At 39.5% G+C, this 25,928-nt stretch overlaps 1 protein-coding gene and 1 long non-coding RNA gene across 3 annotated transcripts in view; one reads left to right on the plus strand and one right to left on the minus strand.

Moving 5' to 3' along the window:
• Positions 1 to 25,928, minus strand: part of Gmd (GDP-mannose 4,6 dehydratase) — a 202,612-nt gene that overhangs the window by 159,838 nt on the left and 16,846 nt on the right. Inside the window, exon 2 of the mRNA XM_089870176.1 lies at positions 15,483 to 15,574. The gene's annotated coding sequence lies outside the window, so the exon portion shown is untranslated. The remainder of the gene's footprint in view (positions 1 to 15,482; positions 15,575 to 25,928) is intronic.
• LOC149690611 (uncharacterized) lies at positions 276 to 6,183 on the plus strand. Of its 2 annotated transcripts, XR_016383767.1 has the most exons (6): positions 276 to 608; positions 664 to 762; positions 909 to 934; positions 1,052 to 1,292; positions 5,034 to 5,228; positions 5,554 to 6,183. It is a non-coding gene; the product is annotated as an uncharacterized LOC149690611 (long non-coding RNA). The 2 variants fall into 2 exon arrangements; XR_016383766.1 differs by having other exon boundaries at positions 664 to 934.

The following is a 25,928-nucleotide window of genomic DNA, read 5'->3' on the forward strand; positions in this document are numbered from 1 at the left end:
AACAGAGTTAAAAACGTTAATCATGGCTTGTTGGTTGAACCACAGATATTTAGCTACTTAAACCAACTATACTACTCCGATTTCGTTTGAAATTCTTAAAATTCCCTGACCTTTCTCTGACCTTTAAGGGTCCATTTTCAAATTCCCTAACTATTCCAAGTTCTCCTTGCTGACGGTACATGGCAACCCTGATCAATAAATGCTGTACTAAATACGTCCCAAATAAGTTGACTATAAGGACCGTTATGTGGCGATTGGTAAACGTCAACCTTAAAGGCTAATTTCTAATGGAAATTAACGTCCGCCGAAATTAGAAAGTGCCACATTGGGAAGAAGAACAGATGTGGAAAGGCGGGAGAGGGAGAGAGAGAACTCACAACCCTTTCCTTTCGAAACAACGAACCAAGGGTTAGGTAACTCTGTATCGAGACTAACTCTAATGGTAAGGCTTTTGAACGAAGACTACACAACCGTACTAAGACGAGGCCAGGCCAGAGGTGTGTAATCCGTAAGACGAACGAACGGAGCGGTGCTCTCTTAATGACGATGCCATGCTCCAAGATGTACCTTAGCATCATTGGAGGAAAGAGGTGGCAAAGAGGATATAGGTACCATAAATCAAAACGGTGACCGTTGTATAACTAAATTTTATACTCTGCATAGGTAAAGAGTAAAATTTGTCGGGGAAACTTAATTCAAGTGACATAAGGCAGATACCTCAAGGGCCCAAGTCCAGCTTGCCTGGTAGGCAGCGTGTTGCAGGTGAATTTCGTTGATTTGGAATAGCCACGAGTTTGTTTCAATTAACGCGAGTGGGCGGAAGTAATTATCGCGAAATAATTATTCTAGTTAAATAATCTAAACATTTTTCAGACAAATTCTTGAATAACAATTCTCGCCATATATAGGCAGGCGAATGACAGAAAAGCTATTGGTAAGGCCGTTACATTCTGTCATTCTCAAACTATATGTATGTCCTCGCATGATCGCCTCCCCTGGGATATATACATGTATATATAGTCAATTTCATTTTTTCCCTTTTTTTTTGCAGCAAGCAAAAAACTATACCAGAAAAAAAGGTCTAAGAAGGTACATAGAGCTCGACGTAATGGTGTAGGGGGTCCATCCAGGGGCCATTTTTCCCATCATCCAACGCGTTAGGAAGGAAATTGACAAAAAGAGTTACGAGGAGTTGCCAGATAATGGGATCTTGGTGGATATCGGGTGCCGACTATAAGCAGCTCGTTATTAAAGGTTCTGGACTTCTTGGTCCGTTGCTGAAACAGTCAAGGGTATGTTCTGCGAGGAACAACCCTCGCTCTTTCACGCTTGGACGATTTTCGGTAGCGACCGTTTGACAGTTCTTTCTAACCCATATCTTTTTTTTCGATTTCCGAGAGGTCCCTTTTTTCTTTGATATAATTTGATGATACGGTAGCTATGGGTCGGTCGAAGTGTTGGGAAGAACACCACCCAATTTTCAATCATCAAGATGAGTGAAAAAAAATGGAGACGTTTTCTGAGAGGGTGTTATAATTGAGGTGTCACGACTGAATAAAAATGAGGTTATATCGAAGAGATATAGAAAAGGTGAACCGCCGCACGCACCCACGCGATTGAACCAGCATCCAAGGATAAATGTACTCGCGTCATCATTTTCTACACGAATTGCAATCCATTAATCGTGGGACAATGTTTCGTATTGGTTACTATATCTAATTGTGAAGACTTAGACGAAATCAGGGTTCATTCAACTTTTCCCTGACATTTCCAGGTTTTTCCCATGTATTTATAGATGCAGTTTTTATTGGAGGGGGGTTGTAATAACTAGTAGTTTTTAGTTGGAGTACCTTACCCAAACCTTGCAAATTTCCCTGAATTTTACTAAAAATTATTGGTCTCCCTGTGTTTTTCATGAATTTTAAGTCAATAATTTAATTCCCTGACATTTCCGGGTTCTCTTGGTTATCCAGTCAGGTTTGTATGAACCCTCTACTATGGGTAATGCACTTTTACCGAAACTATCCAATAAACTAACTTAATGGAAAAATTTCAATGGAAAACTGCAAATGAAATTAACCATAGTTTGCTAAAACGGTCAGTTCCCAATCTAGAAATAAGATAATTTCCACGTTTCTCAAACTCCCCAACGAAGAATAAATTAAGTCCCACCAATTGAGGAAGTGACCATTATTAAAATTATAATAATATGGTAATTACAATACAAATTTTTTTATCGGGAGTTTTTGGGGATTTGTTCCATAATCGTTGTTAATGAGGGAAAAAATGTAACCCGCTCTTATGAACGGCCAAAAAAAAAAAGACAGATAAAAAAATTATATATCAGTCAAAAGGTTTTAACGCCATAGATTATTTCGAATTCGGATTTGTCGAATGAAAAATGTTCCACACACACAGTATATATTTTTGCCTGGCTTCCCACCATTTTCAATACCTCGCAGTTCGTTTTCGAGCAAGTTGCAAAGTAGCTCGACGGATTTAAAAAAAAAAAAAAAAATAAAATAAAATAAAAAATTTAAAAAATGTATAAGCTGTAACGTTTTGGCGCGGCGACTTTTGGTAGCGTTAATCCGATCGTAACGAGTGACAAGTTGTTCTTCCAAAAGTTGGCCCTTTTTTTCTAGGGACCCCGGGCGTTAAGAGGATTAAGTACTTGCCTTCCAAATCAGTACGCCCTCTTCCTCTAACCTAACGCCAAACAAAATAAAACTTTTGACTAGTTCACGAACCGACTCCTACAAGCCTTTATATATGTATAAAAATATACATCAGGAAAAGTTTTAAATTTTTAAATCTTTCGTCCCTGCAAGTATGCTCTAGGGAATGGGGATAATCGCTAAAACTCCCAATTAACCCATAAAACGTTCTATAATTAGAATAAACTCTTAATGATTAGAGTGTAATTACAGAACTGATAATACGCGAAGCTGCCCTTGTTGAAATGGTAAACAATTCAATTGACATGGCAAACAATTCGATTGAAAACGTAAACAAACAATCACTACAAATAAAACCCATCGAATTGGATCGGGGGTATTTTCAAAACAACCGATGCAGATGCAAATTAAATGGGAAAAAACTAATTCCTTATACAGGATGACTTTGATCAGTTCATCCGAAAAAAGGTTCGCGATGAATCGACTCGATTAAATAGGCTTTATACTCGGGAATAATGTTCACTCAGGCCTATTATTAGGTCTACAGACTCCATAGTATACAATAGATGGTTGGTTGACCGGGAATAAATGGGGAAGCTCAAGATGAGGATGCTATAATCCTAGAAGCTATATATACGGCGGGGGCATTTATCCCGAACCGAAACCCATCCTGGCAGATACGTCGACTGACGTCTTTCCGAGCTCGTTTGTTAATAAGGAGAAGTGGGGCAAATGCCCTCTCTGCCCTGTCCCCTGCCCCTTTTAAGGGTCCCCCCTCCCTCTTTCTCGCGAGCTTCTCAACTCATCGCAAACAGGCCAATATATAATTTGGCCTCGTTTAGACTGTAGAGAGAGATGAAGGGGAAATTTCTAGGCTCCGTTGAAATAGACGCTAGGGAATTATAGGCGCGGATTTCTGCATGGATTATTATTGTTCGGCCTAGGAAACAAATTTTGAAGCTCACCACTTGGCCCGTCGCTTTTGCACAGCGCAGCGCAAAGGGGAAGACAATTTGAAGATGGGTATAGAATCTTCCTGGCTAATGGAAGAGCCTCGCTCTCATTTTGGATTATTAGACTGGAAAAGGGGATTTGTAAATTTTTCCTATTTATCACACGCGGAAATTTTCCTTTCCACCTCAATCATGAAGGTTTTAGTTGTGTTTTAAAGCTTCGAGTTCTCTCTCTCCACTTTTCGTTAAATTTTAAATCCATTTCAAACTGCTTCCTTGGTTATTTATAGTTGAAGGCAATCAATATTCACGTTGAAAACATCATTAAACTCAATATATCCCTGAATTCAACAATACTTGTAGAATTTTCAGTGGCTGAAAGCATCAAAATGTTGGCGAAAAATATGCAAAATGATCTCTGAACTTCAAACGAAACATAATCAAAATACATTTTGGGATTTAGAAACTGGTACGACTCGGTGAAATAAAATACGATTAGGTTTAACACCGCGAGTGCGCGAAAGGGAAAGCTAAGAGAGAGTTAAGATGCAGTTTTGGATAAATCTTTCGCCTCCCGCCTATACGTTAACGGCTTATCAAGAGACTGGAAATGGATTATCCCTACCAGCAAATACGTCGCGGCGTAGAATCCCTGTCAATTCGTGCGTAGAGAATTTACAACGTTGAAACATTCGTAGAAATGGGCCTTGGCTATGCCACGATACCAGTCATCCCCAAAATCCATAAGGGACAATCAACGAGTGTTCATGATACGTTTCAAAGAAGATATAGTGGAGATGGATCAACACAAAGCTTTGGTTCAAAATTGAGCATTATTACTTAGCTCGCCTTGACCATTTGGCTGGCGTTGACCAGGGACTCTATTCCATTTCAGGTCTTGAAAACCCAAGCCTGCTATTGTTAAGCCTCGTCCGTATCATTCAATCGAACTATACCTCAATTCCATTCCCGGTACAGAATGCACAGAGTCCTTGGCTACCCACCATGCACCATCCAAGGCGTACATATATAGATAAGGGTTCTGTTTGGGGCGCCACCAGTCTGTGGACACCCAAAAGAAGGGGCGCTTGTAGAAGGGAGGGATTCTCAGTGACACAACTCGACATTTATAGCCTGGATTAAGGTTTGAAAACACAGCCACAAAGAGATACGCTCTTTCTCTCTATCCCTAGTTAGCCGTTTATCTTAGGGCTAAAACCTCTCGAGCCCCCAAAGGAAAAAAAACACATATCAGCCCCAAGAAATGGAAGGGAAAATTATTTTTAGGGAGGCCAACTTTATGGGGAGGTTTGATAAGAACTAGTACCTAAACATTTTATTAGTCAAGCGAAGAATCGATATCTTTTGATGGTTTTATGTTTAAAAGTTTTGATCGTTTCAGGTGTAAGGTAAACGTCATCGGGGTGGTAAGCCAATCAAGAATCCAAGTTGAAACAGCGTACATTCAATAGATAAGGAGAAAAATCATCCCTAAGACCAATCATAATCTTCGGAAGATGAGGACTTTAATCATATTGAGAATTTACTCAAGATTACCAAATCGGATCCAACCAATCACAACCTCTACTTCCAACAGGTATAAATTGCTACCCTTTCTTGGGAACATGGTATAATTAGAAAACATTAAAGTTTATTTTAAATAAGTTTTATTTACAATAAAATGTATACTATCAAAGATAACATTTTTTTAATAATCCCATTTGGGCTTTTATAAATTTCACCCCTAATTAAATTCTAAATTTAACTCAATCAATCTGACAAAATGGAGACTAAAAAAGAGTAAAACTTTGTTAGCTTTATCATAGCCACCCTTTATATTTATAAGGTACTTTTTTATTATACCATCAGAACATATTGGAAGTACATGATACAATCACAATTCCTCATTGACAACCATTAAGGTCCTCTAAACAAACACAACCTGTCCTGAGACATCTAAAGTCAAGAAACCAATTATAACATGTCCTTATAAAGTCCTGGAACCAATTAATAACTAACATGTCCTTGAGACATCTAAGTCCTGGAACCAATTAATAACTAACATGTCCTTGAGACATCTAAGTCCTGGACCCAATTATAACATGTCCTCGAAGAAACTAAAGGCCTTGGAACCAATCACAACCTGTTCTTAGGACAGCTTAGGTCTTGAACTAATCAAGACTCCTCCTTTGGACGTAACCTGGAGAAATCCAAGGTTTCGACCCAACCATGTTTTAATCATTTGAATTAAACCATGGCCACCTGTATGAACCGTCCCCATCAGGTCTTTGCAAAATCGAAACGTAAGCCCCGTAACGTGTAGGTAGCGCGCTGAAGGCTAAAATGTACTGGTGTATATAAAAGATATAAGGGAAAAGCGGGAATACGGGGCCGCGGGTATAGTCGAGTTGCCGAACGATCTAGCAAGCAGCTTTAGCAACGACTTCTTTCCGTTCCATTAAGGCGGGACAATTGAGAACGAGTGAGCTCAACTCGACAGGGTATTACCGCCAGCCCTGCCAACTAAATGACCGCGTCCTACACGCAATACCCGAAACTAAGGTTTCCCACAGTTCGGTTCAAATCGGTTTTGGACTAAAACTGAAACTGAACTGAAACTTTTCAGTTAAGATTTTCAAGAACTGAAACTGAACTGAAATTATCAGTTCGGTTCAGCCAGGAAACCGAACTGATCAGTTCAGTTTTCAGTTATAACTGAACTGAACCGAAAACCCCAGATTGTATCTATTAACCGCTAACATTTTCTACTACTACTAAGTCTTTTGGAATCGTCAAGTGCCATACCTTAAGAGTCATGTTTATTTCACTAACTACTAATTATTAACATTGAACAATTTAACTTTGACTAATTAACTAATTATGATACCCTTTTTAGTTACTAATTATTGGTATTCTTTTAGCCTGTGTCTCTCTGCAGAGGGTCCCAGCTAATCACGGGACTTAAATTAATAGCTTATTTCTATGCATAATTAAATATACGCGACATAAATCTATATCTATATAAATCAAAGTCCTGACTGACTGACTGATAATCCACGCCCAGCCCAACCCGCCTGCTCTAGAAGGCTGAAAATTTGCAGGAACATTACTCATAATTAGTAGGCGCGTACTAAGAAATATTTTTCCAATCAGCCGCCATCTTAAAAAATGGCGTCCAGAAATGTAAAAAAATCTTCTCTATGAAAAAAGTCCGCGCTTTTCAACCGATTTCAAAAATATTTAATACACTGGTTTCCTTTAACGTATAGATGAGCTGAATGGTCTTTTAGGTTCGATTTATGGCCATCTTTTTAAATGGCGGCCCAAAACTTAAAAACCCTTTTTTATTGAATAATGTCCGCGTGAAAAGTAATAAAAAATGTCCCGACGGGCTGATGGGCAACGCCGAGTGCCTTCGCTCCTAGGGTGCTATAAAAATATTAGTCATCAGTAAAATTTACCCATTCTTAATATCATTTTGATGGAAGTTCTTATTTCACGCGAGCCGCGCCGCGGGTAACAGCTAGTGATGAAATATACGCGACACTGATAAGGTAACTTTACGCAACACATGCCCAAAATCATCATACAGCATGAAGTACTAAACGATGCCAGTTTTCAATTGTTCTGCTAATGTTTGTGGGAACGTATTGATGTCGTTTCTCGCGATAGATCGAAAGAGTACTTAACTATCTGTTCAGTTCAGTTTTTATCAGTTCAGTTTAAGAAATAAACCGAACCGAACTGAAAACTGATCAGTTTGGAGATATGCAAACTGAAACTGAACTGAAGCAATCAAATCAGTTTAGTCCCTAAACTGAAACCGAAAATAACTGAACTGAACCGAAAACTGAACTGTTTGAACTGAACTGTGGGAAACCTTACCCGAAACCCTAGATGACATAGTTGAGAGAATAGTTCCTTTCAAGCTAAACACGAGATCAAGAACTCAGAAACTACATCACCGAACGTCTTAAGAACATCGCGCAAAGTCAACACGGTTTCCTGTCCGAATACATTAAAAACCACTCGTAATTCATGAACAAAGCAACTTGAATTAACCCCTTAACCATTTCCTCTATAAGAAAACGTTCATAAATTGGGCGAAGGAGGGCGAAAGACTAACAATGTCGAGGCGGAGAGAAGAGCGTTCCAAGCAAGCGAGAGAAGTCCTTACACTCATCCAACCCTGAACGTACTATAGAGTAGCTATATAGCGACGTACGCATCTCGTACTCCGGATTACATTTTATAGCGTGCGCGTTCTTAATCCTTCCTTCCTCCCACCAGCGCAACCTCACTTACCCCAGTGCAACCACGTTGCAGGAGCAAGCGTTTAGGTCTTTTAAGGAAACGGAAAATGCCTCGGTAGAGAAGAGAACAGAGAGATAGGATTTGCCGTTCAGGGCTCCCAATTCCCAATGGAGATACACATACAAGAGAAGGAGGAAGATGGTATGTACACTAAGCCTCAGCCTAGAGCCTGTGCTCTGTACTACCAGCGACTTATTTGGGAACTGTTTTAGCATTCCAGTTCCCTTCTCTCTGTTCAAGGTGTGTGCACTTGACTGCCCTCGGATTTGAAAGCTACAGTTGAAAGGATAGCTACTTCATTCAATTCGAATATAAAGTTCCTACAGTGCCATTACATTGTTTTTGGGGATTTTATACCCTGTTATATAATGTCATAGTCTAAAACTCCCCTGAAGTGTGTTTTTAGGGCACTAGAACGTTTTTCGAAGAGTTTACAAAAAATAGACCAATATATATCGGTTAGTCTTAACTAAAACACAATTCCATCGCGTATAATATTTTTTTCAAGGAAATAAACATCAACCTTCACTTGTAACTATAACCCTTGTACCGTAGAAAAATCGGTGTGCCTTACAATCCTAAATTAAAAACATCATCAAGAGTTAATTCTAGCCAAAATTCTCTTTAATTTAAGCCTTGGTCTAAATTTTAGGGTTGAAGACACGGAGCCATTGTAGCAAAAGATAACCGTCGAAGTAGAACGCTAAGTTTATTTCGAAGCCGCTATTAATTATAAGACAAGACTATTCCACAGGAAAAGACTCTGGGAAAGGGGGATGAGGTGGGGGTCATTTTAGCATAGCTACCCTCGAAAAATGTTGTTAACGTGATGGTACACAAAATCCCCCGTCGCCAATTAAGACCCTAAATGAGTAAAACAGTCTTCTGAAGCGGCGAAGACTCGACAAAACTTGGAGACCGGATTTATTACGGCAGTTTCTGCCCCTAACCCCTTATCTTCTAACGGACACTGGGGGTCTACAAGTACCGCTATGGATGGTGAGCTTATCTAGTGGGTGGTTACGGAAAAGGGGTTTTCAGGCTTTCAACTAACTCAGGGGCAAACGCTTTTCCTTTTGATGACGGTAAAATTTCACCCTCCACTTGCTGTAAAATATCCGCGGACTGGTTGGCGTTGACTCCATTCTATTCCAAGGCTCAGGGTTATCGGGGAAATACTCAACTAAGCCTTTTTATCCGCTAGCGTGGACAAATTTCTCTTTATTTTCGTAACGGTTAAGCCTTAGAGGTCCCCCATACTCGTGTATAATATGATTCTATCGCCTTATGAGGGTATTATGTAACCATTTAGTTATAAATAGTGTTTAAATCATGTACGATGTTCTTCCGGGACATTTTTAACATGTTAAGCGCAAGTTAACATCCTTAATGTTAAATTAAAATAAATATAGACTAAATTAGGTAAAAAAATAATGTTCTAATCCTAAACTACGCTCCTAAAATAATTATTCCTAAAAATAGGTCAAAATAGGCCAAACGCCAGTAGAAGTGTTCCAACTACTACACACCGCTGCTATACACATAAGCCAACATTTCCCCCTTCATCTCTCCCTTGAAGTCTCTAAAACAAGTTGGTCAATTGACAGAAGTCACTCTCCAATATAAAAAAAACTGAGCTTAAAAATAATAAATCATTCATTTCCAATATCAGAATGACTAACACAAATTCAACCGTACATCCATTCATATCAAAAGTGCGCCAGCTCTTGTAACGGCTAACTAAACATTCACGTGATCAGACTAATTTCCCGCTTAAACCGCTTATAAATAAAAAGGCACGGGGAATTAAGGCTTAGTTACCAAAATGTAACGGTATAACCGCTTAACGACATGTTTACCCTTACGTTTTCAAGGCAAACAACTAGGGATATAATCTATGACACCCTCTCCTAAACTAAGCCTAACTTGTTATATAAAAAAAACATACACCTTCCGTCGGGGGTGTAGCCCCCACGTTTTGTAGTAATAATCCGTTTCATAGGCGTTACGGACATTTTGCGGTTCACCAAAAGAGAAAGGGGGTAGCAAAGAATCAAACCCCCCCCTAACGGAGAAAATGATCTATGGGGTCACTCTGCATGGAAATTATTTGAAGTTTGGGCTAAGGCTTAGCTTGGGCCTTGGTTCATTTTGGGTTGGGTGTTGTAGGGCCACGAGAGACCGAACGTTGGGGGAAAATTCGCTCGATGGAAGGGTGCACCTACATATCCCTAGTGCCTAATCGGAGGGTGGTTTTTGGGGCGCCAGCTGTCGGCAATGACCAAACGGGACGCGAGAGATCGAGACTAGCTCGCTTTAACCATCAAGGAATATTAGCCAGCTACCTCGATTTTGGAGAAACTATGGGATGGGAGAAAGCGAGAGAGCTCTACGCTCGGAGATGAAGAGAGTTAGTGCTATTGGCAAAAGTTTTCGCTCCAGATGTTACCAAAAACAAAGCCCCATAACCGCTTTCACCGATTTCTTCGAAGAAAGTCGCGTGAGTTTCTCCCAAGGCTTAACACGAGTTTTGACGACTTTAGAGAGGGTTGAAATTGCTTCGAATATAGTCGCGGCTCAATACCAGAGTTCAATATGAAATAACGCCTATTTTTAATATTGCTCGAAAAGATTTTCTATACGATGCCAATGGGATGAACTGAGGTTTTTGTTTATGGAAATCGAAACAGTACTGTTAAAGGTACCTAATTTCTTTAAACGGACGGACATAACTTCACCCTCAAGATAAGTAAATGAAACGGAAAATAGAGCCAAACAAGGTGCAAGAAGTAGAATAGATAATGTTAAGAAATCTCAACACATTAAAAATACAATAACGAAGTCCAAGTTAAATCCCTGACGCCTAGTATGCCCCAAATTTAAACTATTTAAACGTCTACGCGTACGCCTGCAATTAACCAAAACACAAATATCCCAGACGCCTATACAAATTAACAAATATATAGATCCTTCACGTTTATACACGTACGTATAACCAACTGCAGCGTGCGTGCAACATCTTAAAACCTATAACATTAAAACTCTAAAATAGCCCATAACATCGAAACCCCGCAAACATTCAAAGTGTATAAAATGTACTTTTAAAATTTCCCAATGGCAATAATACAAGTATACTTTAACTTTTAATTCAATTTCTGCCGGAAGAGACAAGAGAGAGCGAGAGGGTAAACCTCTGGTAAACTAAATAATTCCCGTGGTATCCATAATAAAAGGTTGGAATCAACCACAATGGCGGTGGTGTATACGTCCGGGCAACGGGTATAGATAGTACACGGCCGACCGATACATAATAAATTAAGTTAAATTAGGTTTAATCTCTCCCCCGTTGTCAGACGCATCGGCGAACCTTCCGAGTGTACTTCCCTTTTACGACATAGTATTTCCCGGAACAATTCCCGAAAGATCGGGTGTTCGCACGACCCCCAAAAGGGGCCTGACACGACCTTTACCGCCCGGATAAAATTTTACCTAATTTCCCCTTCGACCGTCTGATAACTTGGGGATTCGGTAGTCACATTTTCAATTTAACTTAGTACTACATGGGATACTACATTACGGGGTGTTATTTAAACCAGGGGTAGCTTTGATATTGGTGTATTTCGAGTGTGAAAAATGAAGGGTCGGAGTATGAATGTTGGATAATTGCCGGGAAGTGAGCTAATTTCTGGGATCATACCCCTAAATTTTTATCATCACACCATCTATAGTGTGAGTGTGTTTTCACCGTGCAGTGTTTGTGGTGACCGCGTTAATGGAGTGAAAACGGGGGGGGGGGCAGAGGAGATGGTCCTCGGAATATCATACTGAGACTGCGTTCACACGCGTTAACGACTACGTAAAAGATTCGCGGTTTCAGTTTGAAAATTTTTCAATTAGGTCGGGCAGTGTCGAGATGGCACCACATTGCTAGGCCCCTTTCTTTAGCCATAGCTCACTCGATCATGTCTTATTGACACGTGATCGAGATAGCAGACGATTCGTGAAAAGTTTTATAGGTTTCGGCTATTTTAGTATTAAAAAAAAATCACCTTAAAGGCCGGATTTTCTGCTAGAGGGTTCTCCTGGTGCAGAAAATGACTCGCGACCGAGTAACAATAGAGAAGCGAGTCGTCTAAAAAATACGGTTCTCCTGGTACAGAAAATCGAGGGATAGGGGTTCTACCGGTGCAGAAAATTGAGATATGGTATAGTCACGTTAAAATTTTGGACCCCCCTTTTCGCCCCTAAACTTGGGCGCCCAATATTTCCTAAAGTACGGTTCTTCGGGACGGGTACAGAAACCCGAGCAATAAACATATACATACACTTTGGAATTCATTTTCAAAGTAATCTGTTCAGCAGTCCTAAGTTTTGTGAGACCACTTCGCGAAGAACAAGAAAGTCAGTTGAAATTTTACCCGTGCCAAAGGTCTAAGAACAGAAAGCCAGTAGAGTGCTACTAGGAATATTGTCGTGACGTCACACCCTCTTATCTCTTACCTTGGCTCTGGCAACCATATTGGAAGTCATCAGCTTTGGCAATACAATTTAAGACCCCAGAAATGACGTCACGTCACATGGCTTTTCTCTCGCACTGTAGCTCCCTATAATCTATACGTTCATTACAAAAGATATACGGGGAAAAGTTGTCGAGGTAAAAAAGGAGGGTGACAGTAATGGGTCAAAACAGTATCGGTACCGCCCGCGGGGGTTTAAAGTAATATGGCACGGTCGCTAATGGGTTTCTACAATTGTTCGTAGCGGGGACCCCAGAAATTTTTGGGAGATGCTCTTTCAGTGCAATGACAAAAATCTTCTAGAAATACCACTAAATGGGTCCCGAGCTTGGCGCAGTCCTTGTTATATATACGGGATTTACGAGAGGTATTTCTGTGAGCGCCGCCATAACCTGTCGGCGGCCTTTAGTTAGTGGCTGACATTCCCTGTCGTCGAACGCGCTCAGTAGCCTTGGCAGAACAACTCTCCGAAAAGGGGGCGGTAACCTCTAAAGTCCCGTTATATTCTTAAAATTTACAACATTGACTTTACTACTTCTTCGAACTGGATATTTGGAAGGTAGATTTTTAACAGAAGTGAAACCTCGTGACTTGAAGAAGTTGGATAGTTTTTCTATATTCTCGGGAGTATAGTGATGATTTTCACCTTTACTAGTACAACCCCCTCAGGGGTTGGGGAGTTTTAAGAATATGTAGACACCAGAAAATTTGCTTACCCTTAGAGTCACATAATAGAGTATTTCTTTGGGATGTCCAAACGTTTCTAGAAACCATATAGCTCTCTGGGAGAGGGAGATTTTTAACAGTAAAACTAGAAGTTTTACCCAAATGTACGGCTTTAACGATATTGGTTCGAAATATTTTAGTATAGTGCTCCATCGTTTCATTAGAAACTGTTTCGTATAAGACTTTGCCATGGAATGTTCATGAAACCAACTAACGCTAGATGGTTCAGAAAAAAACTACTTACACGAATGTGCTAGTTCGGATGTTACTAAAACTCTTTCCCTTTATTTTAAAACTGAGATGGAAAAATATGATTTTGAAAGAAAATACTCCGCTGAATCCAAATCTATATAGCCGATTGATTAAAAAATTTCTTCTATTTTTTAATTTAAAATGTACTTTTTTAAACAATTGCAATGAAGTGCAGAATTAATTTTCTCACTCCTGTAGGCAAAAATCCTCAAGTTTATCTTATGGGTTGCATGTGCCTACAATTCTTTTAAAAATTTTCTCAACATAGTGATATAGCCATAGCCCTCACTCAATGGCTTTTAAGGTTTTCAAAGACTAGTTTATTATACTGAATTCAGATTCTATACCTCTGCTCAAAAGTACACTTCGCCACTGATTCTTTGACAGTTTGGTGTTGCTTTGGCTAACAATTGGCGAGACTAACCCCCATGGTATTCAACAACACGCATTTGTGGTTTAGAAGATTATTAAATTAGCTATTGCTTGAGCTTCAAAGCTATAGTTTACTTTTGCTGCATGTTTAGTGCTCGGGTTTCTGTACCCGTCCCGAAAAACCGTACTTTAGGAAATATTGGGCGCCCAAGTTTAGGGGCGAAAAGGGGGGTCCAAAATTTTAACGTGACTATACCATATCTCAATTTTCTGCACCGGTAGAACCCCTATCCCTCGATTTTCTGTACCAGGAGAACCGTATTTTTTAGACGACTCGCTTCTCTATTGTTACTCGGTCGCGAGTCATTTTCTGCACCAGGAGAACCCTCTAGCAGAAAATCCGGCCTTTAAACGAATTTAACGAGGCCACGGTTGCGAACGTATGTTTTCTACTCTAACAGGCCTTGAGAATTATGTATGGTAGGCTGTCAACCACCCCAGCTGTGCCCTAATTACCATCGGTTATTTATATTTGCGTTTGAAAACATGCATGGGTACCCACGCGTTGTCATGTGTTTTATGAGTTGTCGCGTAGTGGTACACAACAATCTCAAAATATTGAACATTGCATTTCAAAACAATACGCAGATCATGTTATTTACAATTTTACACTTTGCCAATCATATATTATGAATCCTTTAAAAATATGCCATCATTTTAGAACATAGTCGCAGCTAATTCGGAAGCACCATTTAGATGACCCCTTAGATGGCTATACCCCTATGGCGCACCCTATTCACAATTTTCGTTTCCCGAACTCGAACGTCAATTTGGAGGAACGTTTGACGCTATAGGGAAAGCAATACAGGGAAAACGTCTCTAGGGGGAAGTATATGGGGAAACCATGTTCGGAAGGAAACTTATAGGAAGTAAGCATGACGAAACCAGGGGCGTCCAAAAGTCACGATTTGTTCGGACTGAAAGATAAATGCGAGCACCAATATCGGTTAATTGCCTTACACCCCCCACAACGTCCCCTTGTCTTCCTGCATGCTCCCACGAACCCCGGCACTTGATCGCTGCTCTCGTATCGAGATGTCTTTTGTTAAAATACTTACGGTTGGTTAGAGATAAACCGAAGTATCACCCAATTTTTAACATAATTCCTAAGCCTAATACGTACAGTTAAGACCCTTTTGCATTGAATATTTCGGGATATACACTGAAAGTCAGATACGGATGGAGCTAGCAGGCCGGCGTGTGTTCATTATAATCGAGTTAGGTGGCGGGGCAATCGCCCGGGAGGATATAGAATAACGGGCCAATGATGGGCTCGCTTTAGACCACCACGCACCACCACCACCGACACTATAGCGACACTCTCCACATCCGCGACGAGGGGCAAAAAAAATATATCTATATATTCCAAAAGACGAAAGACAAATAGGATAAGCTGTTGTTCCCTGATATATACAGTACATCCATACAGAAGCGGGCATGCGGTCTAATATATCCTAAGCCTACTGTATTATGGATATCCTTTACTAGATATGGATCATGGTATTGTAATAAGGCCTCACACCCTCTTTACCTCCTTCAATCAGAACAGGGGGTCACCCATAAATGTCAACAACACAAACGAAAATTGAATCAAGAGAAAGAGGACTTACCCAAGTGTGTGTATGACTCGCTTCGAATTCGAGTTCGAGGACAGTTGTGGAACCATCTTAAGGAGTTGATTGAAGTTTCAAGTGTGTTCAATCTGAAATTAAAAATTAAGTTTCTAAATTAATAAAACAAATTACGCATTGAAAAATTATATTTTTGTCGAAACCAAACCTATAACTCTTTATTTGTCTACGTTTAAGCAAACCTCCGATCAACCAAGTACAGCCCTAACTCAACCTACACAACTCAAACTTAAACTTAAGTATTGTCCCCCTAACACTAAACAGGACACTCTTACATAAATTCCGAACTTATAGTTTCAAGGGATTGTCCGTCGAGGGGTGCACTGGGGGTGGGGGATATGGCCGTTGGTGCTGCTGGCATCAGCTGGAGGTAGCTAATGGCTTTGTCAATATTGGCTCACGGCTGTCCCCTCGGTTGACAGGCCCGGTGTCAACAATAGAAAAACGAAAGGGCCCCCCCAAAAGAAGAAGAAGAAAACTAAGCGGACGAGAGCCGCTTGTCAAGAGAAGAGGAATAAAACCCTTAGCAAAAGGGGGAGGACTACCATAAAAAATTTAGGAAGCCTCGTACAGGGACGACCCTGGATCAAAGAAGTATATGACACGCTTGAAAAGGCCTTAGTATCGCTTTTTTTTTTATACCGTCGACCCTTCTGGTAATGATTTGTTAGGTCCAAGGCCCTAAGCCCTGTTTTCCAGGCCCTCTTCAGCCCCTATAACTTCCCGACTTTCAAATCCCTCCAAACGATTTTTAAAAAAGAAACACTGTGGCATTTACGATCGCGTGGAACGTCCCCAAAAAAATAATATTGACTATCTCAGACACTATAAACATGAGCAAATCCCGGACTAAATCTGTATGGTTATTGGCGCTCAATCGGGTTTGGAGAAAACTAAAAATTTAACCTTAAACATGAATTAGGGTTAGATAAGCATTGGGGTTAAAGGTTAGACTGCTTAGTTAGCTACAAAACCCAAAACAACCCGGTTTACAGCAAGGCTTAGTAAATAAAATCGTTACATTCAATATGAATTAGGCTTGGGGTTAAAGGTTAGGTTTATACCTGCACTTAGCAGATATCGACCAAGTCTTAGCTGTATTACAAAAGCATAACCCATAATTAGGCCTAATAATGTCAATTTGATGAAACTACCACATACCCATAGAGTAGAGTACGGGAGAACTTTTCAACTAATCGCGATGCCTAAAGCCAAGGCTTATTTTTTCAATCAACTAAAAAATCGCGAACCTAAACCCGTCACGAAATCTTTCTCCGATACAAACCTGGACTCGAAGCAGACGATGCAATCCAAAAGAAGCAAAGAAAGAAAGAAAGAAGGCAAAAGAAACTTTTCTTTACCAGATTCGCTAGAAAACCAATCTACGTATAGCGCTGCGTCCCAGAAAAAAGAAAATACGTACACCTTTTGAACTCTTATAAAAAAAGGCCAAGATCGGAAAACTCGCAACGTGAAATAGGCTTTTTCTATTCGTAAATTCGTATTCTAGAAAGTAAAGCAAAGAAACATAAGCCTAAACCATTATAAGTATGCTATAGACGTAAACCTAACGGCGCGAGTTCATTTAATAGACTCGAGGTTAAATCGTAAGGCAAACTTGGCCTGACACAAAACCTACTTAGATAGAAAGAAAGTTGGCCGCCTGACAGGCTCAAGTAGGCCGATAGGATTTTCGAATTGGCGGCTGGGAAATTGGGCGCTCGCCCTACCTCCAGGGGTATGGTAAAAACTACGTTATTCTTCACTTCAACCTGACTCGATCCCCATACGTCGAAACACCTTCGTTCTCTTTAAGCCTCGGTCTAACTTTACCGTGACAAAAACTAAGCAGCGCGGAAATCGATGGGAAAGCTAGCTTGTTCCTTTCTCTACTCCCATTTGTCCGTGCAGAGAGACCCCGGGAGCAGATCGGGGCTGTTCGGAGCAAACTTTTTGCTCATTCCCCTTGCACGAGGATTGGGAGAAAAGGCGGCAGAGCGAGGCGAACGCGAGGGTGGTGGGAGGACATCGGGGGATAGAATATAGGAAGAACTGCTCTGTTACACCTGTCACCTTACTCAATATCGTAAAATTTTTATGGAAATGAAAACCACCCTTAGCAACTTTATTTTTTATAAGAAAAGGTAATGGATGGATCTTTTTGAAATTTTAACCACATATTTAGGTCCCGAATTGTAGTTCTGTGCAATTTTTTCAAAGCAGTTAATACGATACAAAAAAAGTTATAACCAATCAAAGAACCATCCTTATACATTAAAGTCGGTATGAGGTCTTATCTAAGAGAGCTATCGCTCTCCTAGAATTTATGGGAAAACATTCCGTCAAGATGTTAACAAGTTTGTGAGAATCAATTACCCTCTTCTTTCCTTGGAAGCTAGACAAGCCATAGAATTTAAAACGAGAGATCAAGGAGACAGCAAATATTGGAAGGCAAATTAATGACCGCTTCAAATTTTGCTTCATTTTCAAAATGCCAGACCAGCCCAGACCTTTAAAACACAGACATCAAAAGTCACACAATGATAGCGGGAGGAAACTACAGTACGTCAGGAAGAGATTGGGATGTTAGGAGGATGGAAGAGGATGCGGAAGGAGGATGGAGAGCGGAGAACAGAGAGAGAGAGAGAGAGAGAAAACGGTTGGTCTCCATCGTTGACGTTTCGCGGCAGGCGCTATCCAATTACACGCATCACTTGATGTCCCGTTATTCTTGGGGCGAAACTGATCTATGAAGCGCCTCTGTATAAATAGAGTATAGTTGAAGACCGAGTCATCTATATAGACCTATTTCCCAGCTCCCTCGCTCTCTCTCTCTCTCTCTCTCTCTCTCTCTCTCTCTCTCTCTCTCTCTCTCTCTCTCTCTCTCTCTCTCTCTCTCTCTCTCTCTCTCTCTCTCTCTCTCTCTCTCTCTCTCTCTCTCTCTCTCTCAAGTCAAAACCATGCAGCGGGTAGATCAAAAGACTCCACGCGCTATTGTACTATCAAATGTACAATGGGGGATTCGGTTGCCTTATATAATCTGATACATTTAAACCTCGTGATTTTTGATGGACATGCGCGAGACATACTCTATAGATATATTTAGAAAACGTTACTACTTTCTTAAGTTAATCTTCAGAAAAACACATGAAACGGCTCTAAATTCGACAATCTTGCATTCTTGACACATGTAATTTGAAGAAATTTATAGGGCTAAGTCAAAGACAGATAAAAAGATATCACCTTTCCCAAAACACATATATTTCCAAAAAAATAAAAATAAAAAAGGGAATTTCAATATATCTAAATATATTCCAATCTCTTTGAAATTTACCCAAATTTCTTAATGGGTCTCCCAAGACATATCCCTATCGCTCCTTTTGCATGTACGTTTAAAAGAAAAACTTTTGCAAGCTTAAGCCTTGAAAACCCGTTACATTTAATGCCTAAATCCCTTCCCCCCCTCTGCAAAACCATACCTTTTTAGAGATGGGAGTAGATTACCTGGGAGGTAAAGTTGTATTTTGAAAAGAAGTCTACTTTACAGGAACGGGGTGGATCATTTCCTCCCCAAAAACTAAACGACACCCTAGCACCTGGAAAGGTATAAAGCTTACCCCCACTCCCACCAACCCTTAAGGTAAGATAAGACAAGAAAAAAAGGATTTTAGGACCTCTCCAGAAGAAGGGAGTGAGGTATTTTACATACATACATTTTCGTTTAATTTATTTTGCCAAGGGAGGGAGATTCTTAGCTTAGCCTAGCCCATTTGCATGTTTGCTGTAATTTGAATTTTTTTTTCTGTTCCCTTATACTGGCAGTTACCTTTCCCCCATCTCTTATACTTCGTAATACAAATACTCCCTTCCAAAGAAAATAGCCAAATAGCTTCTTTTTCTATACTAGATCTGAGAATAGGTAATAATAAATAAGGCTCGGTTACAATCTTGACTTGATCGAATTTGCAAGCGAAAAAGATACTTTTCATGGTATAATCAAAGACTGCACGCGAATCGCCATTGGGACCGCGTGGAAAATGGGAACCCCGCTATAGTTATACCTTTAACCGAATTAAATGTCTCTTCGCGAATACCGTTAAGCTAGTGAAGCGGGGGTGGGTTTAAATCTACATATACAGGGTGTTCAACAAGAGGGTAATCATAGGGCCGAGTACAGTATACCGGTAATTGTACCCAAACAATTTATGTTTTGGGGATGACCCCTTAATGGAATTAGCATCCTGTGTTTAGTTTCTTACTTAAAATTAAGGGGGTCATTCGTATAACACTTGTAAATGGAGGTGTAACATTTTCGACTCAAAATTGATTACCCTTTGAACCCCGGCACTGTACAATAATTACAACTTTCTGTATCACCCTGTATGTCCCAATGCGACGTGCAGTCGTTTCTACGTTATTTTTATGGGTCGCCGTCAGGTATATAGGAGGTACAAATACAAGCCTTTCAATAGTATAAAATCTATTTGCATAAAGGGACAATTTTTCCTTTGTAATGTATATTCCATCTTGTCTATTCGATTAAGGTGTAGCTTCAGGATTTTTTTTTTGTTATTTATTTCAGAGGGATTTCCTATTCGTTCCTAGGTAGTTTTTTAGGAACAAATTGATTTCATTTCTTTCGGGTTAGATCCACTTTCGATGGATACCGACTGAGCCGCCTCTTTGACGAATTTATTTCATTGTAATTTACCGAACGGTTCTTAAGATATTTTTGTGACTAGATTTTCTTCTGCTAGGCACGGTATTCATAGAAAATTGCATGTTTTTTGGTTCAATTGGTTTAAATAAATTACACTATCAGTATCAATATACATTTTGACTGAAACTTCTTACCAAAAAAAAAAATATTAAATGGTTTTCTATTTTGTTTAATATTTGGGAGGATGAATATCATACTTAAAGTTAGTAGAAGAAAAGGAAACAAAAAAAAAGATGGTAAAACACGCAATGAACTGCATTTCTCTTCATTGGCTCTTAATTCTTATTGGACGCCGCCATCAAACGTAAAACCGATTATTAGACCAATAAGCTTTCAATTTATTATTTACACGATACGATAGCTCTCAAATTTTCAACGTTTTTATCTGACACTTTAATAGAGGGATCTCAATTAATTTGAAGTACAGTAATACAACGAAAGCCAAACTGCATTAACAAACTTTCTTATAGAAGCCATGCACAGCACAAAGTGACAAAACGCCAAACGGACTTATAGCGTGACGTGACATACGACACTGCAGTGGTTCTAACAATATATTTAAAAACGTATTCATTTTTTCGAAACCTTCAATTACATCTTGATTTCAACTTGACCATGTATAATTGCAGCGATAGCCATGCAAACTTAACACAAGCTGCGCACTAAACTAGCCCACAAAAACAGTGCAACATGGTTCGCCCTACAATCAGACACAAAATAAACGAATCGTAGTCTCAAGTAACAAAGTAGATTTATAAAAAAAATCCACTGGGGAATAATTGGAAATATATCGTATAAGTTGTTAAATTGCTTTTTCGCGTTCTACCACTCTACTCGTAAACCAATCTTTGATTAGGAACGTAGTACACCCCGTCATTGACGTGACGTACGTGGCACGCGATGGGTCCTCGCTTATAGTATATAGCAACATCTGTCAACGCGTCATGCACCCATAGCCACAATTTCATTTCCATTGTCACAAAGAGAGAGAGTAGAGAGGGGGCTTCTCGAAAAAGAGGTTTTTCGATTATTATATCTCGAATTAATTTTTCATGGTAATTTTTCGGGTGGAGGTACTAACGCGCCGTTTGAGTGAACACCTATCATTATCCGTCATTGAAACCAAAATCATCGTGATTTCGTTTTTCCATTTTTATAATGAGAGAGAGAGAGATTGACCCCATCAAGCTATAGGTGCTGGTGCACCTGCTACCTGAATTTCATTATAAAATTGACAGATTGTACATTTTTGTTGACGAGATTAAATTTTATATAGAGCAGATAAAATATTGTAATTTAAAAAAGCCATGATGGCATTGCCTCTACAGTGTCAACAGCATCTGTCCGAAAGTGGACGCCAAGAATGACCTTTACTATAATGGCGCTCTTATTGGGGAAAAAGTGCAAGCATCTCGATTTGTCTTCAATGTCCTTTCTGTGAATGTATATAAGAAAGTGGACAGAGAGATAGGGCGGGGGGTTAGCTCTCAATTGAGGTCGTCGTATCGCCAAGGCTTGGCAAGGATATGCCGGACTCATCATTCACCCTGGGGGGTATTGGCCGAAAGGCGACACCTCTCGCGCCATAAAAAACGGAACACGTCCTCGTTTTCATGACTTTCAGCTTCTTTCGCGCGAGCTGGATATAAACGAGGGTTGGAACACTTGCAAAGCGTAATATATACCAGTCCGCGTACGCTATGCAAGATCCTTAAGTTTGAAATTCAAAAAGTATCCGACACCTTTTTGGCGAGACATCACGAGCTCTGGTAGTAATTCTTACGGGGATTGGTCCGGAGAAATATTGCCATCGTCTCATGGTGTGTGCTTCCTTGGGCAAGGAGGCCCTTTCTTCTTCTTCTTCTTGCGGACTGAAGTGACTCTCGATAACTCTTTTCCTCAACGATATAAAACGACGATTTCTAATGTCTCTTCCTCGCTTGAACGAATCTTTCTAGATCTTCTTCTTCTTCTTCTCCGTTCGTTGTTGTCTGCAGTTTATTTTCAGAGATAGTTTTTGTTGTTCGAGGCTATGCCTACGTCGGTGAAAATTTTCACGCCTTGATGTATAATGTTTACTATATATACACATGGATCTTTGGCATTCTTGCTGGGAGGGAGTTATATAGAGGAGAACAAAAAACATTGGGTTTCGGATGGTGATCATCATTACTTTTCCCTACAGCATTTCTTTTGGAAAATTTATGTTGTCGTCCGTTCGCATTGACCAAGAGAGTCAGAAGGCCAAGTACCACGGAGGCGTGTTAGCCTGAGGGGGTAGACACTTGAGAAAACTCAGGTGTACAATATGTCTTTTGAACTCAGGTGTACACAGAGATCCAAAGCGTCTACCACTTCGTGTTAGCCTACAGTATTAAATTTAACCAAGAACATTTGTTTGAATAACCCTCTTTGGTTTTTATGATCTTGGATCGTACGCTGTCCAATATGGTGTCGATGCGCGAGGGGATATACTGGGGTAATTGGCAACGTGGTAGCACAATTACAAGCAATTTAAAGCTCAAATAGACCGTCATATCTTTAATTTAGTTGACCTTTATCAGGCAATGTGAACGAAACCCTGGATAAGTCGGGGGAAGGACACGATAAAGGGTACTAAGGGCGACAAGTACGTGTTTTTTATTTGAAGCGAGATAAATATACAAGTATACATTTGTGGATTCGAACTCGGTGACATCGCCGCTGGTAAAAAGAAGTTACTATACCGCGTCGCTAGTAATTTTTCAGGGGTGAAATTGGCTTCGGGGTCTTTTTCTCGCTAATTTGACCAGGCGTTAAGTAGCGACCCCCGAATGAGAATAGCGCGTTTGGGGCCCCTAAAGGCAAGGAGGCTATAGGTCATCGTCGGAAACAGGAATGACTTCTCTCCCGCCCCCCTTACCCAATACCCCTTAGGGTCCCTACTTCATGACTCCCGCGATATTTCTTGATTTATCCCTTCAGGGTCCCTTCTTGCATATCCCTCTTTCTGCTGCTCTTCTCAAACCCGAATGGAACTTAAAAAATTCCTACACACATGTATACTTTCGAAAAACAAGATTATCGAACCACATCCGTAATTTTGCGAATTGAATTTTTATTTTTTTTCACAACGTAATTAAATTTGGTTAAATATACTTAATAACCAGTTTATAATTATCAGTAAATCGCCCAAAGTCTATTAAAAATAATAATAAAAAACCCCCAAATATGATTAAAAATAAAATTTCGAAATGTGTGGTCGAACACATAATAAGGGCATAATTTTAATGCATGAATTCGGAAATGTACATATCACGAATTTAGGATATAGAAAAAGTATAAGTGAGGAAATAAAAAAACTTGTAGCGAAGTTTTTTAAAAATAATAAAATAATAAAAAAATAAATAATATATTAAAAATGTATTTAGGCAGAGAAATGTGTTATATAATTTGGTATTCATTTCATGGAATGTCCCAAAAAAATTACGTTAAAATTCCAGTATTTTTTGATTAGCGTGCCAAAAGGATAATAATTTCTATTTTATAATCACCTCGCGCGCTTTTTCATATTTTGGTGGCGCGAGCTGACATTATCTTTCAAGACATGGTAAGATAGAGGTTGCAATCAAAGTGAGGCCCAATTTTTCGATTGGTTGATGGGAAGTTATTGAGTATACGTGAAACACGCACGAGACATGGCACGGCCACAGCTTTAAACACGGCCTTTCTTTCTTCCAAAAAAAAAAAGATGGAAGAAATCGTGACGTTCGAAGTGGTTTCTCACGGAAGCGCTCTTTAATTAATTTTTGCACCCTACGCCATAGGGTCGAACGTTTACTCGAGAAGCATGTGCCTTCAAGCCGATGTACAATCTATCTATGGTCCCGGACTCGCGTCTAATTCCGCCGTTGCCGCGGCCGCGTGAAAATTAAGGGGGAAAAACCGTAAATCGGCAAATTAAAATACAGACAAAAAAAAAAAGCGATTTACACCTTTGGAATTATTTAATTTTCTAAATTACTTTTTTGGTTATAGCTATAGCTAGATGTTGGCCCTCCGGATTTTTCTAAATTAAGGAAGCCGGTTTCAAATCTATCCCTTAGGGTTATGTTATGGGTGACAAGATGGAATGAATAAACGCGTCAGTCGGTACTGGGTTAACGCTAGTAGAGTAATTAAAGCAAAAGACTAAAATATCAAAGCGTATCAAATCCTTTTTTGCAATTAGCACTTTGTATATAGTGGAATAATTCTAATAGTGTAATAGATACATGGAAGTCTTTCGAGTATGTCATAGCCCTAATTTTTCAGTATCCAATAATACCTAAAACTTGGGGTTACATCAATCAGGGATCGAGTAATTATGCAAAATGTTCATAAACGTCTGCTCCATAGGGTAAAAATGCGCTTGTTTAAACACGGAACATTTTAACTATGGTTCTATAAGAGATACGGTGAAGTCCTTCGAGTATGTCATAGTCCTATTCTTCCCCTTTGCAACGACACCTAATACTTGGGGTTACCTCAATCAGGGATAGAGTAATTAAGCAAATAGTAAAGAAAAATAATATTAATTCTGCTAATTGCACAGGTGCATTGTCTTTAAAACTATAGATCCGCATACGATCTTAAATCCAAAAAGAAAATATGCCTTTTTCAATAAAATAGAAAACAGAACCTTCCTTTAAACTTAATACATAACCCTTTCAAAACAATACCAAGCCTAAGATCCTATATTTAACACCTATACCTTAGAACACCCTGTAGATACTAAAAAATTATAAAGAAAATTTCCTCAAAAGTTTACTGCTGGGTCGACAATTATACCCCGATTGCCTGCGCGCGCTGACGCAGTGGCGCTGCACGTTTTTTCTCGCGCCAATCCTGTATATTTCGCCTGTTATACAATCTGCCAATGAAGTCATCATAATTTTCGTTAAATGGTCGTGTAGCTCGTGATATTTATAAAAAAAAATAAAAAAAAAATTTAAACTCTGGCGATTTTCAAATGAACCTTTTCGATTGAACCTCATGCACGTGCTTCCCTTTTGTAGTACAACTTCAAAAGCTGGGTTCAATTCCAGCAGGACTAAAATGGTCTATAACATCAGATGATGCATTTGCGTTGGTGGGTAAGTACAGTGGTTGGTATACACACTGGTACTTGGCACCTATATAGATACACCCGCGCGTGTTCAAGAGCCTATAGAGAAAAGTATCGGTGTCAAAAAGTCACACACGAAAGCGTTTCTTCATCGCTTCTTTTCCTTTCTCAAGATTCGTATATATATAAAATGTTTCTTAAAACAGCTGCCGAGCCAATTTTCGACCCCCTTTTCATTTAAAAAAGAAAGAAAAAGAAACGCGTAATCGTGATCGCCAATTGAAGCTCTAGAGCTCAAGACTCGAAATCATCGTAATAAAAAACTTCAAGAAAATAACATTCATTCTAAAGTTAAATTATACTGTAAAGTATAGTATAATTGTATGAAATTTTCCATTTGAGAAACGAGATAAAAACTCTAACTATATATGCGATTATTTTAAATAATACCCGAAGTCCAATAACATGAAGTAATTATTACGTAAAGGCTCGAGAAGAGAACTTCTCAATTAATCGATCACTTTGGGCTATGTTTATATTATAATTTTGTTGATAGCGTATAATATTTTTAAAATTGATTAAGCAATAATTAAATTTGCATATATTAATAATTTAATAT

This window comes from Phalangium opilio, unplaced genomic scaffold (assembly GCF_054372755.1).
Source record: "Phalangium opilio isolate 3A_F unplaced genomic scaffold, DU_Popi_V2 ptg000031l_1, whole genome shotgun sequence".
In the NCBI taxonomy this organism is placed as follows: domain Eukaryota; kingdom Metazoa; phylum Arthropoda; class Arachnida; order Opiliones; family Phalangiidae; genus Phalangium; species Phalangium opilio.